This window comes from Pollicipes pollicipes, unplaced genomic scaffold (genome assembly GCF_011947565.3).
Source record: "Pollicipes pollicipes isolate AB1234 unplaced genomic scaffold, Ppol_2.1 Scaffold_6138;HRSCAF=7277_pilon_pilon_pilon, whole genome shotgun sequence".
NCBI classification, from domain to species: domain Eukaryota; kingdom Metazoa; phylum Arthropoda; class Thecostraca; order Pollicipedomorpha; family Pollicipedidae; genus Pollicipes; species Pollicipes pollicipes.
Window position 1 is genome coordinate 11,134,415 of NW_023596818.1, and position 11,750 is coordinate 11,146,164.

Consider the following 11,750-nt stretch of genomic DNA (forward strand, 5'->3'; position numbering starts at 1 on the left):
ACGTGCCGAGACGGCCTCTGCCTGAGGTCGGCTGGAGTCGGGGCTGTAGTCAACTTTGCACGCCGCGGGAAAAAGTCGGAATCGACTCTGCTCAGATGGAGTCGAGCTCATCAAGTCTGCTGCTCGAAACTGGATCGGGCTTGGAGCGGAGACGCGTTCGCCCAACGGCGTTTGTTAGTGCTGTAGACTCCCCGGGTCGGCCCGTTTTGACCGGATCCATGATTTACTGCAGTGTTGCGTTATTCTCGGATCCACGCCAGTTTATTTCCAGGGATGAGAGCCGAGTCGAGCCGAGCCTGCGTCGTACCTCGAACGAGCTCCCCGTGGATCGGACCCCGCACCCTCGACCGGAGAGTGCTGTTTCCGGCGGCGGGCCACGAGCCCCACCGTCGGCCCTGCAGACTGCTGTCCCGGATGTTGCACCTGCCTGCCCTCTGGCGGTATTGATCTCGGAACTGCGGGCGTGACGTCACAGGCCTGCCCGCGGGAAACCCCGTCGGGGCCAGCCCGGGCGGCGGCGGCGGCGGCGGCGCCGGCAGCGGCACGCGGGAGGACGGGGAGGAAGGCCCAGCGCCGCGAACACGAGCGTTTTCTGAACAGCGAGACCAGATGGGGGCTGGATACTTGTGGCTAAAAACCTGTCGCACTGATAGATCATCTGAGCGTTGATGAGCACGGCTCGCAGCTGGCGTGATGTAATTTATCTGTTATGTAGATGCGATATTTGTCAGTGCTAGCAATCACATGTGGCGCTTGGACGACACAACCACGCTTCACGGATGGAGAATAGGCCGATTTGGAAGGTGATACTGATAGCTGGGTGATTGCTGCTCCGAAAAGAACATGAACCATACTCTGTCCAATCACTGCGCATGCGCGTAGCGTCAGGATGTGCCGTTCGCTCGAACAGCATCCCCCGTAGATGACCCGCTTTTTCTCCGACATAATAACGGTCCTTACCAAGACAAGCACGCACTCGGCGCCGGCAACATTCACTCTAGCGCGCACCAGTAACGAGGCGTTATTGTGCTCGCGCGTCCGTTCGGCGCGTGCGTAACGAGGCGTTATTGTTCACATTCCGCACGGCGGGGCCAGACGCGTCGCACGGCGCACGAAACATTGCGGTTTCTGGCGGGGTCGCGGGGTTCTCCGACGCTGATGTACAGTGGCGAATTTGTGGCAGAACGGCAACGATGTGGTCGGGCGTGTTGATGTTGGATGGTTGGTGTTCCTGCCCAATGCGAGATGCCGCAAGCGCAAGACCGCCACTCCGGCGGGCTAATTGCCCCCTGAAAGCTTGATGACGTAATATTTTCTGAAAAAACACCGATGTTTTTATTGCCTGTGAGTTTTGGTTTTCCATGGCGCACCAACCTGCTTTAGGGGTGGACAAAGCGCTTGCGGGAGGAAAATCATCGGCAATGTATTCAACAGTCGTCAGCCACTTGTTGACTTAAACGAGCTAACGACCCACGTATTCCGCTCTCAAATTGTTTGGCAACTCCAAGACACCCAAACATCCGTTTAATGTTTATGCTCCATTGCATTTTCGCGAGATTGACGTAGTCGGTAAACAATTTGTTGGCGGTACTTCTGCTGGGCGTCTCGTTGTTTCGGCACGTGTTTTGCTAATGTCCAGGTGTCTCGTTGGAACCGTTGTGTTCGACAGTTATCCCTCACCGGCGGACCAGCCGATGTCGAGGCGCTCAGCATGATCCGCCGACGGCCACCAAGCGGCGAACTGAATAGTCTGTTAATCACGTTATGCTGGATGGAGAGGAATATGATTGTGTATTGCTAGCACCGGGCCGAGGACGACGTGAGCTATGGCAGCAGGTTGTATTGTAAGCATTTTGGACTGGTGCTGACTCGCGTTTTTATGAAATGGATCAATTAGAGTGGGCAAGCTTCGATAGAGCTGACCATATAGTCAGCGAAGAGTTTTTAGCGCTTGGAATGTGGGAGCACTTTCTGCTCTTCGCGGAGGAATGTCAGGCGCCGCGACAGCAGATAACGGATAAGTATCAGCTTCATCATCGGGCCAACGTCGTCACGCCTCGCGTCGCCCGTAAACCACCTGTGACGAGACGAGGCCTCAACCAGAACATGATCTCCCTCCTCGCGGCGCGGCGACAAAGTAGATCTCGAGGCTTAAGTAAGAGCGGTGAGCACTTCATCACCCTACACCCAACTGGTCACGCCTGTCAACAGCGTTCACCAGCAAGGCGCTTTTAATGTGAAGCCCGACGTTTACCGAAAACAGTCAACACCTCATCACCTCCGCTAACACGGTCACGCGGCTTTAAAGCGAGGCTTGAACCCATGGAAGCCGCCCGGCGATATCGGCCGCGCGGTAATGAAGCGAAGCCCCCTTCCCTCCGCGGGAGGTCTGCACCCCGTCGCTCTGCGCCTGCACCCCGTCCCCGTCCTGCACCGACGTCTGCACCCCGTCGCTCTGCGCCTGCCTGACCGGCTTCTGCGTCGCTCTGCGCCTGCCTGACCGGCTTCTGCGTCGCTCTGCGCCTGCCTGACCGGCTTCGGCGTCGCTCCACGCCGGACCGTGCAGTCATCGCAGTCGGCTTTTAATTGACGGCGCGAACACGTGTGCCCGGGACAAGTGTCCGCCGGCGTCGACGGTCGATGGCGGACCGCTCGGCGATGACGCACCGCCAGCCCCGCCGCGGGGACCGCTGCCGGACGGCGGCGTCGTCGGGTCACCACCGCACCACGGAGGGCGAGGTGGTGAGGTGGTGAGATGGTGAGATCCGGCGGACGGCTCAGGTGGCCAATAGTTGCGAATTAATTATACTTTGATGGTTGAGTAGTTGGCTCGTTCGACCCGCACGTGGGACCCAGGTCCGAACACCGACTGCGCCATGATCCCTGAGCGCTGATTGGCCTCTGCAGTCGCTGACGCTCGATAAAGGGCGTGCGACGACGCGCGTCGCGGTCCCTGAAAAATAGCTCAGACGAAAACTCTGCCCACTGTCTCTGACAGCCACGGGGCGGAACAAACCGGACTCGAATCGGTGAGTTCCCACGCTGGCACGGACCCAGTGATTGTCGCGCTCGCTCGACAGCCGGGAGGCTAAATCACGGACAAACTGCAGCATTTCAGCCATGTCACTGATAGCTGACCCATGACCCTTCCGTTGGCACAGGCAAGGGCCAGGACTGATTTAGCGCGGCTGCGAAACAAGCCAGTCATAATTTGGCCACTTGTCAGCGTTATGTGCTGGCGTGTGCATGGGGTTAGGAAAGCGCGCCCAACGCTAAAAGCCTTCGTGAAGAAGTCATCGCGGATTTTAAAATGCTCGTGATGTCAGCAGACTTGATGCGCATTGCATGACTACCCAGGGTTCTCAGCACGAAGATAGTAATCCCTGCATCGTGAACATTGGCGTCGCAGTGATTAACACACAACGCATTTGGCGGAGATGAAGAAGCTTTGCATCCAACGCCCTGATGTCTATGTTTTGGTGACGAGCCGCCGTGACTCTTAAGAATTCAACGGTCCAAGCCTCTTCATACCGTTCGCCAATCTGCAAGTGACCTTCAGACCCCGGTATGGTACAGCAGATGAAGTTGGAGCTCATCTGCTCTTATAAGAGCAGGCGGCGCTCTAAACCTACCACTCTATCTACTTCTCGGACATGGGTCGGACATAGCCCAAAAGCCACTAAGATTTTCATAAACTCGAGTTGCACATTATATGAGAATGTTGGCAACGCTATTTCTTGTTCTGCATTGCCGGATAAAAAAACATGACCAAGGCCGCCCACATTTAAAAAAAGAGATTTTATATCAACCTTTTCGAATGGATGGATTTCTGAGATTAGAGCTCACGGTAAGCATTACTTGCTGTGTGAGCCCTGAACCCTACCACCCCATCACGCAATTCCAGGTCAACATCGCAAGCCCAGGTCGTGGCAGAATTTGGTGGCGAAAGCTGGACGTGCCGCAATGCTCGACGCGGCCCGTCCTGCCGTCTGATGTCACCTGACCTTAAGCGCGGCCAGTGCCTCTGGTCGCTGGCCATATCTGTGAAGGCCAAATAGCGAACACCGAGCGTCTCAAGCCCATCCTGCCTTGGTTGGATCGGAAGGCATGCGCTTCAACCAGCTGAGGTATCGGGACGAGCATGTGAACATGAACAAACCCCAAAACGGCTCGAATGGCCACCGACCTCAAGCGGAGCCCGGTACCCCTCGTGATCTTGTCAACATCTCCTTAACAGTCGCGTTAGGGCTGGCAGAGCGTCACCTGTGTGCTCCCGGCTGTGCCCATAACCAGCCATGGTGAGCAGGTTGCGCCCTGACGCCACCAGAGCTGGCCGCTGGTCGCGCCCTGACGCCGCCAGAGCTGGCCGCTGGTCGCGCCCTGACGCCACCAGAGCTGGCCGCTGGTCGCGCCCTGACGCCACCAGAGCTGGCCGCTGGACGCGCCCTGACGCCGCCGGAGCTGGCCGCTGGTCGCGCCCTGACGCCACCAGAGCTGGCCGCTGGACGCGCCCTGACGCCACCAGAGCTGGCCGCTGGTCGCGCCCTGACGCCGCCGGAGCTGGCCGCTGGTCGCGCCCTGACGCCACCAGAGCTGGCCGCTGGTCGCGCCCTGACGCCGCCGGAGCTGGCCGCTGGTCGCGCCCTGACGCCGCCAGCCTTGGCCGCTGGTCGCGTCCCCGCCACAGCGCCGGAGCGGCGGCTTGAGCCCCGAGCCCTGAGAGCCGGCGGCGGTGTCGTACGACGCAGTAGTCTGGGTCCACTACGTCTGGACGGTTGCCAGACCGGCCTTGACACTGACGGCTTGCAGAAGGGGGGGGGGGGCGGGGCGGGCCGAGCGAACGCCGCTCAAAACTAGCCGGGCAGTGCGAGTGAGCGGACTGGCTGGGAGATCACGATGAAACGGGCCGTTGGTCACGAAGAGCCTTGGCGCCGGGACCTCGAGTGACGGCGTGGAGCGAATGTGCGGGGGGTGCGGCAGAGTCGCCGCGGGCGAAACGGGGCGAGCGGTCACGAGCGTGGACGGCCAAGAAATCACGAAAAATCACGAACACAGAGGCCGTGAGACGCGGGGAGACACTGCCTGGATGTTGAAAGGCTGACTTATCAAGACAATCAGGAATAAGCCACTGATTAAATAATCACGGCAGGAACCGATCGGTGACGTTTGTAGTGCCGGGCGGTCTGCCGCCCGTCCGTCACCGTGCTTGACAGATAAGCTGAGCTAAGAGTCGAGAGCTGAGCCGAGCTAACGGGAACCGACCTGATCGGAGCTGAGCTGACAGCAGCCGAAGCCGGTGATTGGCCGCCTGGCGCGGCGATACGCTGCAGCGGCTCTGGCTTTGTCCTGTCCATCTGCTGTCCGCCCGACAGGCTCCGTCGCGTCCGGGGCCCGACACGACTTTGGGAGGGAGGGCCCGACGCCCGTCCGTAGCGGTGCTGTGGCTACCTCCGAGTAGACGCGTGCTGGCGGAGGAGCCATTTCAGGAACAATGTGGGAGTTAACTGGTTGTGGAACGGCTGAATGACACGCCATGGCCGCTTGCTGCTGTTGTGGCCTGGGGGCAGAGGTATACGTGAGCCAGTGAAGACCATTCTCGTGGTCGTCGGCTTTCGAACTCCGCTATAGCAGCACACTCTGTCCGTTATTGGGAAGATAAGCCGAAGGGCTGAATAGCAGGCGCAGTTACATTGCTATCATGAGGTAACTGCGAGAGCAGACCCTCTGCCCCGACCCAGGGATGTGACGAGTCTAGGAGGGGGACTGTGACGGAGGCGCAGCCGGGAACCAATTCCTCCCAATCTGCAGTACATTAGTCTGCATTGTCAGCGTCATCCTGTCCTCCCCTCCCCATCCCTCTCCCTCCCCCCCCCCCACGCCAGTCTTTCCTCTATTCCAGCTCACGTCGCCACAGTCGGGAGATTTGGGAAGTCGGTGGCCCGCCCCGTACCTATTTATGAACCGCGGTGCTATTTTAAACATGCGCATTCCCGGCGCGCGGCCGTGCTGCGGAAAAATTTCGTCATGCCAGTCGGTTTCGTCTTCCTCACCCTCCAACCTCCGCACCGCAAAGTCGGCGTCACCTTTCAATCGGCCCACCACGCTCCGCTTGGACGGCTTCCTCCGGCAAACACGGCGGCTTTAAAGCTCGCCGCCGCCGCGCCGCTGTTGACTCGTCAACCTTATCGGCCCCACACCCGCCTCTCCCCGGCACCAAATACAGCCGGTTTGCAGGCGGGGCGCAGCCGGTCCATGGGAGCGGCGTCCAGCGCCGTCCGCGGCGGCGTGCAGTTTGGCGGCGGTGAATCACGTGCCTCCGCGCTGCCGACGGACACGAGTCACGGAGACGACGTGCTGTCACGCCCGTGACCGTGGGGCCGCGCTTGCCGCGACGTGGCCGCCGCACCCGGAGCGTCCCGGGTCGGCGATGGGCGCCGCCGGCGAGGAGGCGCCGGACGCTTCGAGGTGACCTCTGTGTGTTGGGTGTCGGGTATGTGTGTTGCTTTGCAAGGCTGTGTAGGTAACGAGGTGGAGGGTTGCGCGGTGCGGTTTGAGGAGTCACGCTTGGCTCCAGACCACCGTTGAACACCGTTCGACATTTAACTGACAGGTCAGCATGAGCCGCCGTTCGATATTTAACTGACGGGTCGGCAATGAGCTGCCGTTCTTCAGTGAGCTGGCAGGTCAGCAGTGACCTGTCGTTCGACAATTAACTGAAAGGTCGGCAGTGAGCTACCGTTCGACATTTAACTTACCGCTCGTCAGTGAACTACCGTTCGACATTTAACTGACTAGTCGGCAGTGAGTTGCCATTCGACATTTAACTGATAGGTAGGCAGTGAGCCGCCGTTCGACATTTAACTAACAGGTCGGCAGTGGGCTGCCGTTCGACATTTAACTAACAGGTCGGCAGTGAGCTGCCGTTCGACATTTAACTTACCGCTCGTCAGTGAACTACCGTCCGACATTTAACTGAATAGTCGGCAGTGAGCTGCCGTTCGACAATTAACTGACGGGTCGTCAGTGGGCCGCCGTTCGACATTTAACTGACGGGTCGGCAGTGAGCCGCCGTTCGGTGCCGACGGGCCACCTGCAGACTCCTGGGTTATGGCGTGAGATTGAGGACGAATTGCGGGCGGAGTTGAAGTGGCCATTCAAAGGTCATCGGTTCACCCGAAAGGTCGGTGGTCGGTTGACGGCCGCAAAAATGAGGACAGCTCGGAGCTGTCCCAGTTCAGTGGGCCATGTCAGCCGTATGCACAGACTTGACTGGAAGCAGCGGCAACATGATCTTCTCGGCGATTCATACCTCGCTGACCACCTTTTCCCTGATACAATGCATGAGGAAAGTTTGTCGTGTGTTTGCGCGTGGGTTCGCACCGCAGGAAAGCTTTCTGACGAACACTACACGTGTGAGGGTGTTGTCCATAATGACGTCATTCGGCAATCGGCCAGGAAGTCCTATTGGTCGACCACCTAGCAATGACGCAACACCCTACCCGATCGCCGCAGACCTGCGAACCAGGTCGCCGAGGCGGCTTTTATTTATATAAAAGATAGCTGGCGGCTTACTTTTATTTGTAATAATTTCCCTATAAGTCAAATGCTAGCAACTCCGAGGACTCCGCCATGCGAAGGCGCTGGCGCCAGCTGGTGAACCCCCGCCGCACATTATTGACTGTCCACCCTCCCTCCCCCTCCCCGGGCATTGTTCCGACGGGGGCCAACGCGGGGGCGAAGCCAAGTCCGGTGCCAACGCTGCATGGGCCAGTAATTGCGATGTCACCCTAGAACGAACTGCACCTACAATGATAAGTCGCCACGGCCCATATGCGGGCAGTGCTGCCTCTTCGCCCTGCTGGCGCCCAGCCGCCGCAGTGACGAACTGGCAGCACCATTCTGTGCGACACCGGCGTCGTCATTGGCGCCTTAGGCACGCTCAGCTGCTGAGGTCATAGGGCGGCTCCTCCCCTCACCCTGTCAGGAAGGGCAGGTACGGCGGGGACTCGTATCCCGTACCTCTGATCTGCCAGACGCGCAGCTTCACCACTACACTAGCGGCGGCCGTGCTGCGCGACAACCGGTGCGCGGCCCCGCTGCGGAACGCTCCCGCGTTGCCGGGCCGAGCAGTTCTGCTCAGTACCGCTCCCACGACCACCCGTTCCCACGTGGGGCGGCTGCAACCGCGGCTGTGACCGCTCCTGGGCCTGCAGGCGCAGCTGACCGCCCCGACGGAAGTGGTCACTTCCGGCCCCGGCTGGGGTCAGGCCAGGTTACTTCGGGTCGGCGGTCGTAGCTCCCGAGGACGTAGGCCAGTGTTGATCTGAAACGCGAGGAAGGCGATCGTGAGGGGTACGCCTGGGAAAATACGAGCACTGCCACCAACGTATCCAGTGATCTATGCCTGATGACGTGTGTGTCCAATGCTTATGACCGTCGGTGTATGGCCAGGTGTTGGAACACATATAGAACTACATCACTTACCAAGTGGCAGTAGCTTTCTCGTGATGGTAATGATTTGGCGTCTTGGGGCGCATCGACCGCTGTGATTACGGTCGGGGTGCGGCAGAAATTTATATAACTAGACTTGCTGAACTAAGCAACCGATATTTCGTGGCCAATGTTACGGTCAGGAGGCGAAAGATATATCAAAAATAACAGGCGGGACTGTGTTTCACACGAGTCCTGGATAAGAAAATCATCAAAGCCTTTAAGGTGCGTCAAAATTACATATAGGCATGGACAAAGCGTGTTTTCGATCATTACTAACTTTCAGTGCTTCCTTATCAGAACTCTGCTCAATTAGAAGCCACCCACATGCATCAGACACCCGCCGTGCGAGCCAGTTTGCCAGCAGCGGGCTGGCATGCTGGCTTCCTCCGTATAAATACTTCTCCGTGCCAGCATGCCTCGGAGGCGGGTCCAGCCGTCTGTGGCCGCTTCCGTCCGTGCTGGCCGCTGCCCAGCGGCGCGGCGGGCCAGCCGTCTGTGGCCGCTTCTGTCCGTGCTGGCCGCTGCCCAGCGGCGCGGCGAGCCAGCCGTCTGTGGCCGCTTCCGTCTGTGCCGGCCGCTGCCCAGCGACGCGGCGAGTCAGCCGTCTGTGGACGCTTCCGTCCATGCTGCCTCCGTCCGTGCTGGCCGCTGCCCAGCGACGCGGGCGAGCCAGTCGTCTGTGGCCGCTTTCGTCTGTGCCGGCCGCTGCCCAGCCGCGCGGCGAGCCAGCGGCGCCGCGCGGCGGACGGCGCTGACTCAGGCCCGGTTGTTTACATGCCCGTCAGCTGGCCGGCGGCTGCTCCTCAGGTCCCCGCCCGCCGTCCGTCACCTGGCCCCCGGGGCCAGCGCCGGGTCCGTCGCGCCCGCGCCTCCCACGCCCGGCACATGGAACATCAGCCTGCGGGTATGGTCTCCACACACCGGCGCGCCTGTTGGCTCAGAGTGGCGTTTTTACTTCATTCGTCGCTTGCTTGATTTTCATTCTTCGTTGAATTTCTTGGTTCTTGTTATTCATTCATTTGAGTTTCTTTCCACGGTGGTAGAAATTGGTGAAATTATGGGTTGGTGGTGACAGGTGAAACCTGTCTATATGCATAAACTTACTGCACTTGTTTGAAGTAACAGTACAAGGTATGACACACATGAAATGATTTTTATTGGCGGTTAAAAAGAGATACAGCCAGAAGCTTGTTAACTCTAGCTATGATGTATCCAAACTTTCCGCGAATGCGTGTGGCGTGTCTCTGAAACGTGGATAAGGACGTAGCCGGCTTGGTGGTCAGGAGGCACGACATGGAGGCAGCAAGATTTGGCTTACATATGGTATTGCGACTATTGCAACGTATTCGAAGAAAGTGGGTTGTACATACCATTTCAAACTAATACCACTTATGTCTTTATATATAATCTACCTTCCACATAAAACATGGATAGGAACTTAGCCATGCTCGATAACTGATAACTATCTTCTGGTGAAGACAAGTTTGATGAAGTTCGTGATTGCATGCGCCGTGTTATACAAGCGACGTGCTTGTCGGAAGCCGTAAAAATGCTTAAGAAAACACTTGGCGCATGAAGTCACTCAAGTCTTTGGACCGAAACTCCTTTCAGCCTTCACGCAGCTTTTAAGCGGAAAGAAATAACCCATGATTCAGGCCTTAGGGCCTTCTAAGAAATCGGTGCCACCGAGCTCCGGTCCTGAGCAGTGGTGGCCAGAGTCTGACCTCCCCACCCTCACCCTTAGCTGTGTCTGACCTACCCGCTCCCATCCCTGCTAGTCTGACCTTCTCGCCATCCTCTGGTGAGACTGATTTCCTCGCACCAACTCCCGGAGAGTCTGACCCTCTTCGTCCTCACCCCGGGCGGAGTCTGATCTCCTCGCCCTCATCCCCAGCGAGTCTGACCCTCCCCACCCTCAGCCTCAACGAGTTCGACCTCCTCGCCCACATCCCCAGCGAGTTTGACCTCCCCACCCTCACCACTGGCAAGTCCGACCTCCCCACCCTCACCCCTGGCTGGGCTCCAGCCCGGGTGACAACGAGTGGACACCTCCGGCGACACCTGTGGGTGGATGTGAGGCATCATTCCGCCGGTGCCAACTGCTGCGGCCGTCCGAACACCTGGCGGTCCGCCGAAGAGCGATGGCCTCCTCGTGAGGTGACGGGAGCCGCCCGGAGGCGTACGGCTAGCAGCCGACCGGTGCCGGCGCCAGGTGGAGGAGCTTCAAAGGGCAAGCCAGTGCAGGTGGTGAAACGTTTCAACGCCGAGAAGCTGACCTCTGTTCCATGAAGGCATATGACGTGGCCAGAGGTCAGTGCTACAGTCCAATGGCATTGGGGATATGCAGTGGTAGGCAGCCGGCGTCCGTAGCAACCAGACAGTGAGGAAGCCTGCAGCTGATAGGTTTTTTTGGGTGGCTGATCGGGAACTGACCATTACAGCGCGAGCGGTAAGAATGCTGTGCTGACGTATAACCTGGACTACAGATTGTGCAATGACTAAAAGAAACATTGCTGATTACGATACGTGAGCGACAGTAGAGAACCGCGAACCGCGTACGACTTTCTGGGTACGTTTTCCCTCCAACAGTTTCCTCTCGACCGACCGGAGCCGAGCTGAGTTAGACTAGCTGGCTCCGCCTCGTTGCGGTGGGCGGTTCTCACCGTCGCTTTTTGCCTGTCACCGATACACCTCCGGTCCCCCCACTCAGCCATGCGCCTCGTCGCCTCGCCCACCTCGCCGTGCCAACAGTGTCGGCCTGTGTTCGGACCAGTTGTGAGACGCGTCTGCATGTCTAGGCCTTGTCTGCGGAGCGACTAAAACACTTCCCATGTGTCGCTTGCGGCACGGCTGTTGGCAACAGCAAAACGCCGGCTGCGCTTCGTCAGTCTGCTTGGCGGTCAGACCTCAGATAACGCAGGTCTCTCTATCTCTCTCTTCTATCCTCTATCTCTCTCTCTATCTCTTCTCTCTCTTCTCTCTCTATTCTCTCTCTCTTCTCTCTCTCTATCTCTCTCTCTATCTCTCTCTCTCTATCTCTCTCTCTCTCTCTCTCTCTCTCTCTCTCTCTCTCTCTCTCTCTCTCTCTCTATCTCTCTCTCTCTCTCTCTCTTCTCTCTCTCTCTCTCTCTCTCTCTATCTCTCTCTCTCTTTCTCTCTCTATCGCTTCTCTCTTCTTCTCTCCTGCTCTCTCTCCTCTTCACTTCTCTTCTGCTCTCGTTCTCTCTCCCTCTTTTTATCTCCTCTCCATCTCTCTA